This window comes from Lepidothrix coronata, unplaced genomic scaffold (genome assembly GCF_001604755.1).
Source record: "Lepidothrix coronata isolate B3197 unplaced genomic scaffold, Lepidothrix_coronata-1.0 Scaffold209, whole genome shotgun sequence".
Classification (NCBI taxonomy): Eukaryota; Metazoa; Chordata; class Aves; order Passeriformes; family Pipridae; genus Lepidothrix; species Lepidothrix coronata.
Window position 1 is genome coordinate 764,463 of NW_016690389.1, and position 6,997 is coordinate 771,459.

The following is a 6,997-nucleotide window of genomic DNA, read 5'->3' on the forward strand; positions in this document are numbered from 1 at the left end:
TGATTAAGTACCATATCCTTCAAATTTTCTGCCTTCATTAGGAAAGGCAAAGCATTTCATGCTTTAGTTCACCCACACCTTTCAATCTTTTTGGTCACTCTTTGCCTGAGTTTGTTTTGGCAGTTTTGTTTCTGCGTTTATGGGGTTTTTTGGGTCTTTTACTATTTGGCCATTAAATGATGTCAAGTACCTGTTTGGCTGGTGTCTGATAGACGTACATATTCCTTGTTACACACATTTCTAAAAGAGGAACTTGCCATGATTTTTGCCTGAATGCTACTAGATTTGGCACTGTACAAATAATATAAATTAAATATTCTTAATTATTTCATCTCATACTAGAAAAGATTCAGGACAAAGGAGAGATTGATGCAGTGTGCCTTACAATGGTTCTACTGATTTCTCTACTGGCCTTTCCTCTGCACATGGTCAATTAGAATTGAAAATCCTGTGCTGATTTCATTCGCTGGAATTTTTAAGCAGGTCAGGAAGAAAGATGTTATTGAAAGGAAAAGTCTCATCTAAATAAGAAAAGAACACGTGGCCATCTGGTCTAACTGTACCATGCTGAAAGTCATTTTGGCTCTGCTGTAGTTTGAGCTTTGTAACAGTTTGCTAAAATATCAAGCAGAAATCTGTTTACATTAAAACACTGTTTTTTTATCTATAAAAATGCAATGTGCGGTTCTCTTCCTATCTGTAATTCGTGAGCTCATTTGACCCCATTACCTTATTGAGACTGTCTATGTTTCTGGTAGGTTCTCAAGTTACTTCAGCTCTGCAAAGGTATAAGTGAAACTACCAAAATTTTGAAAGTTTTGGGGGTAATCCTGAGCACTTTATTCCTATGACTAAAACTTGCACTTCTGCTTGAACTAGGAAAGGCTCAAACAGGAGGATGCAACAGGAAGTATGAGGGGGGAAAAGGGGAGAGGAAAGTTTAAAGAAGGAAATTAGAAGTTGAAATTTGTGCAAGTAGCACCATGGTGTTTGCACAACCAATTGTAGGCCACAGGCTAAGAGACAAGCTGTAATAGATACCAAATTTTTGAGGAATGGAGTCATAAATATGCATGAGCTTCCATGATTGCATTGTTTCAACATCAGCTTTTAAAAATTTTAAAGAAGTCAGCAAAAAAACAGAGGTCAGAATTTTTCACATTAGGTAAATAAACTCATTGCTTAAAAAGCTAGAACACACAGCTCCAAATCTCAGGTGGCTGGACAACAACAGCAGGAGGATAATGCCATACTTACAGAAACACTGGTCGCTTGTATCTTCTACCTACTTTAGTCAGAGCTGTTGAACACCCAGCATTCACAAAACCCAAGAGACCTTACTGGGAGAAGGGGACAGTGTTGAACTAAACATGGAGGCAAGGACCCTGTATTCATATTCTCAGGTTTAATGCTTAATTCTTATGCGATTAGTCACTACTTTTGCATTGACAAACATTACATAAATTGCCAGTTGAAATGTCCTTCTAATACAATGTAGTGTATAAATCCCTTCTGAAGTTTAGAGGAATTGATTTGCATAGGATTTCAGCCTTTAGGAAAGGATAAAAATATGATTGCTTATTGTCATTACCCTAAGAAAATGAAAGTCAGCACTTCATAATGTAGCTGCAGGCATTATTTCAAAATACATTTTTGAAACAAGTGGCGCGTTTTATTTTTTTTAAAGCATAATATGCCAGGTAAAGTAGAAAGAAAATTATCACCTTAATATACTGAACATGCATATATACATGTAGCTTACAAGTGCACACTTCTTGTGTATGACCATTGTTGAGTTTGCTTGTATATTTCATATAAGGTTATATAAAGTGTTCCTTTAGAAAAGCATCATATCCCTTGCTTTTAAAAAAATAAAATACAGGAATATAAATTTGACCACAGCTCTTGATTCACTTAATTTTTCTTAAATCTCTATTCTAGAATCTTGCTGTGGATATTGCTGCAACTACGTGCAACCTTTTGTTTGCATGTCTCTGCTGCTATTTGGAAAGGAAGTTTTTTTAAGACTAAATGGGATACTTATGCTGGGTTCCTTGCCTCGTAGTGTTTATAAGCAATATTAAAGAAAAAAGCCAAGAAAAATTCCCATCTTTTCATTAAGATAGTTGTTAGAGTGACTAAAATATAGTTTAAGCCTTTTCAGGGAGTAAATTAAAAGCAGTGTACGTAGGTTGTGTGTTTAAAAATATGTTTTCTTCTAAGTCTTTTTCACACAAAGTTCATATTAAAAAATAAATATTAGTCATCATGTGTGTCACACCGTAATTTGTACCAGAAGACAATGAAATTCCAAAGAACTTAGAATATAGGTCCACATGGCATATATTTAAAAATTAAATAGAATAAATGCTTTGAATCTCCTTTTCCTCTGTATGTCTCTGCTAACCCCACCCATAGCCACACCAAACGTAGAGCAACTATTTTGGGGAGTACTGCATTCCCAAAACCAACTTTCTGGCACGATGACACTGGGCCAGTTGGCATTTCTCTGGTCTGTGGCAACAGGAAGGCCAGGGGTTGCAAGGCCAGCTAACTAGTCCCCTGCCACGCTCCCCTTCTTCATTTGAAGACAACCTACTTACAAAGCATTTTGCTACTGCCTTGTTTAAAACTACCATAAAACTGTCTGGGAGCTCTCGCTAATCTATCTAAACCCAAATGTTTTCAAATATTTCAGTTTGATGGGCATTCAGGCATGGGTATCTGGACAGTAGCTATTTGCCTTTATGTAATATATCATATGCATACACAAAATCTTTACCTAGTATTTGAGAGCTACACGGCAATTATGTAAGTGATGCATGAACTTAACATAAAATACTGCATTGACTGTAAAGCTAGAGTAGAAATCACAGTAAAATGGGAAACATTGGATGCCCCTGTTTACACTGTGTTGGAAAGTGTGTGTACATGTGCGTATGTTTTGTACAATAATGTGTATATATGTTTACAAAGTTTCTTATTTTGTATTTTTTGCGAATCATAACAAAGTTGAAACCGAGCCTGGCCGACATAAGGAGGAAAGGCTTGTGTTTGGCTTTAATCTTTCTGCAGCACGGTTCAGACTTCTGTCTGATCTGCACATAGCAGAGCAAGGGGCTTGCCGTGCATTGCGTGCAGGCTCCTTGATTGTGGAGGGGGAAAAAAAAAAAATCTGGCTGGAATCCAGACAGGCGAGCGCAGTGCTCTGTTGATCATTGTGTCTAGCCTTCAGGTGTCTCAGCTCACAGTGGGCGGCGGTTGGGGGAGGGGGAGATAACAGGAGGGCAGACAAAGAATAAAATGGTGTATTTAAAAAAAAAAAAAAAGAAATCATATGTAAAAAAAATTCACGTCAAATCCTTGTTTTTAAAAAAATGCTTCTTTTAACGTTCCTGTCCCTGCAGCGGGAGCAAGCAAACATCTGTCCAGGAAGATTTATTTAAGCCATAATTAGTAGCGTCTGGAGTCTTTCAACAATTTCTCTTTATTGCACTTAATTTTTTATTTTTTTTTAAAGAAGTCTGCTCATCTTTCACTTAAAAACTGTTTTCACTTCATGCATTATTAGAGATCCTGCCCAACCAGGACTGAGTCAGATTTCTATTGTCTTTGCTTTTTCCCTTCTGATCGTAGTTTTCAGAATCCAACTTTTAGTAGGGAAGGGGGGGTGGGAAGGATTGTGCAGGCAGGAGGGAAAGATCTTATTAAAGATCTAATGAGCACGTGAAGGAAAAAAAAGCAAAAATACAAATCAGTGCTGTTCATTATACAGTTATTCGTTTGGGTTCAATTTCTTTTCCGGGAAAGAAGAAAAAAAGCACTGCTTTGTCTGTTGCTTCTGTTTGAGAACTCTCATAAATCTTGCCCAGAAAGCAACTTGAGCTCAAGGAGATCTGACCAGTAAAGCTCTGGGAAGCAATTTCAATGTCTCTTGCTATGGATATTCTCTTCTTTCTGCCCCCTTCATCTCCACTGCCCCCTCCACCCCGACTTTCTGACATTATACCGTGAAGAGCCCCACACCCTTTCCCACCCCACCAGGAATCTGAGTGAATGCAAGCCGCAATCTAGAGGTAAAGTTGCTTATCAAAAAGCCTCTCCTCATGCTGAGTGAGTCCAGATATTATACTAGTGTTTTTTCAGTCCAGCCATAACCCTTTCTAACACTCCCCCCGTTGGCTCGCCTCTCCCCCTCCCCCCGTGGAAGGGGTGGGATGGGAACCTTGCTCGACTTCATTGTTCCAAATGTAAGAGCTATTTGCCCCAAAGTGTCTTTGCTGTCTTTCATAGCTAATTATAATAACTGTCAGATGTCTGGAAAGTCTGGGCTGCCCTTGCTGGCGGAGTTAAAGTTTGCCTTTATGTTTTCCCCTTGGGGACAGATCAGGCCTGATTAGACACAGAGTACAAATAAAAGTGAACAACATACGTGTGTAGGGCTTTTTGTCTTTGTTTTTCTTTATGAACAAAGCAGCACGCTGGCTATGTCAGGAAGCAGTGTGTCATGCAGTGTGCATGCAGGCACTGCCCTGGAGGATAACTCGCTTTTTCTTTTTTCTTTTTTTTTTTTTTCCTTTCTCTTATTGAAGCATGCAAGAAATATTCCTGAATTTTAATATCACTTTAGATACTTGCTCATCGCATAAGAAAAGTAATCACTGATTTAATGGACGTAACATTTTGACATTTTTAATATATTTGCTTTCCTGCATGAAAATAAAAAGAAATAGTCCCGGTACTCACAGTTTTGTTGTGCTGTGCAGGTCGCTGTCTCCTTCTGCAGAGACAAGGAGGGTCAGAGGGTGTCAAGGGTGCAGAATCCCAGTTAAATTCAGGAGAAATGTACAAATGTGCTTCCTGAAGTCGCCTGGAAGTCAGCCACTTGTGCTCAGACATCCCATTGCTGCTCTGCACGCTATACTATCTGCAGTTCTGAATTGAACTAAATACTGCCCATGTGAAAGACAGAGGAAACACAGTCATGTGGGACACACAAATCCACTCTATTGGCTCTGAAGGCACAACTTCAGCATTCTTGCATTTCCACCATTGGTTAACAGTTCAAGCTGAAAGAGTCTAGGTCCTCCTAGTGAGTCCGTTTTCCCTTTATGTGTGGAAGAATGACTGTAGGATTTTACAGTGACAGGATTAGTTAAGAAAGGCACTGAAGTCATCCCTTTGACTGAAGCTGGTGGGTGGGGATTGGAAGCTGTGCTTTTCTCAAGTCGACGTTTTTCCTTTTTCTGCCTGCATTCCTAGTGTCAGGAAATGCTTGCAGTTAACTCGGGCAGCAGAGAGAAACTGAAGTGACTTTTTCAGGTTCAGGGATAGGGACCTGACTTTTAGAGTAATACAGTGTTAGAGACTGTACAATGATTTTTACAGGAATAACTAATCTGGTTTGCTAAAGTGTGGTTGTTCTCTCTTTTCCAATTTGGTTTTTTTTGTTGTTGTTGTTTTGGTTTTGGTTTGTTTGTTTGTTTGTTTTAAGCTTAGAAAGGACTGTATCAGGATCATTTCTCTTGAATTTTGCATCACATAAGGCACATAAATGAGACCAGCAGTTCCAAAGCCTAGACTAATAATTCAACAACAGAGGAAAGATTTTACAGAACTCTGGATCTCTAGGGAATATTATTATATGGTCATAACAATATTTTTAAAGAAGTAACCAATTCCATAAAATCTATAATTGCTGATATTTGAGAATAATGAAGCTTTAAAGATTAAATAGAAGGGAAGAAGATTGACTATCCCCTATTTTGGTATTCTGTCATTTGTCTGATTTAGTTATGCCAGCGTGAGCAGTAATTTGAAACGGTACTCAGTCATGTGTGACATACTTCTCCAATTAACCCTTATTAAAAAGACCTTTCCCAAATCCCACATGCATGTTTTCCTAGAACTACAGAAAATAGAGGTGCGACAGATTTGTCAGGTTTTGTGTCCATCCTTCTGTCTGGGCAGATTTATTTCCTCTTTTGTGTTTCCGGGGCTATGTCTCATGTAGCTCTAAATACACCCAATGTGTGGTTCCTGTTGGTGGACTGTTGAACTTGGGGCCTAATTTAGCAGTTGAAGTGCTTGGAAATTTACCAGAATAATTAATCTGGAATAGTAAATTCATTGTATGTCTGTGGTGTATGCAAGACCAAGCACAGACTGCTCTGCTGGCAATTGTACCATGTACAAGGTCTTATTCAGCACCTTATGCCTGGCCCTGGGTGTCAGGACATCTTTTTGTTTTTACCAGTCAAGCTTGTTCAGTCCACCTTAAAACAATGCTTCTTCCTCTTTGGAGTTCACCCTCTTAAGCTATTTATAAACTTTTATCATCACCTCACTGACCACCCTTGTCATCACTTAGCTGAACACCATATTCCAGGTGTAGCTGCATAAGATATGGAAACATTCCTCTGTAGCCTGTGACCTGGTATGGCTGCAGCAAATCAATATGTGTTTGCTTGATATGTGAGCAGGAAAATATATATCTTAAAAATAGACTCACACACCTGACCAACAGGATTTCAGAGAAGATGAATACGCTGTATGTTCTACTCTGAGTTAGGAAGAAGGCCTTGCAAAGGCCTTCTTTGCTTCTAAGTGCTAAGAAGATGCAGAGTTTATTTTTCTTTAGCAGGCTCACTTAAAAATAATGTTTAGTAACAGTATACAAAAGGTGGAATTTGTTGTTGTTGTTGTTTGGCTTTTTAATCTTCACAAAGAAAGATAATTATCTGGTTTGGATAAAATAAGGCTACAGCAGTAGCATCAAAACTTTCTCTCCACCCTCCAAAAATGTTTTCAGCTCCACTGGGCTTTCCACATCTGGACTCCAGAACATTGAGGGAAGAGAACTGAAAACCCTGGGAGACATTTTCTTTTTTTTCGCAGCGCTGGTGGTCTTCATAATTTTGGTTGCCTTTTTTTTGTTGTTGTTGTTTAATTCAATTAAAGAGGGAAGAAATACTAATAAAAAAAAACCTTACTCCAG

The 6,997-nt window shown here is 38.6% G+C and overlaps 1 long non-coding RNA gene across 6 annotated transcripts in view; it reads right to left on the minus strand.

Annotated features, from left to right (window-relative positions):
• Nucleotides 1-5,162, minus strand: part of LOC108506195 — a 59,980-nt gene extending 54,818 nt beyond the window's left edge. For 4 of the 6 annotated variants that reach the window (XR_001877712.1, XR_001877715.1, XR_001877710.1 and 1 more), the window contains exon 1: nt 4,747-5,162. This is a non-coding gene — a long non-coding RNA (uncharacterized LOC108506195). The remainder of the gene's footprint in view (nt 1-4,746) is intronic. The other 2 variants (XR_001877714.1, XR_001877713.1) reach the window with 2 other exon arrangements.
• Between the last annotated feature and the right edge of the window lie 1,835 nt (nt 5,163-6,997).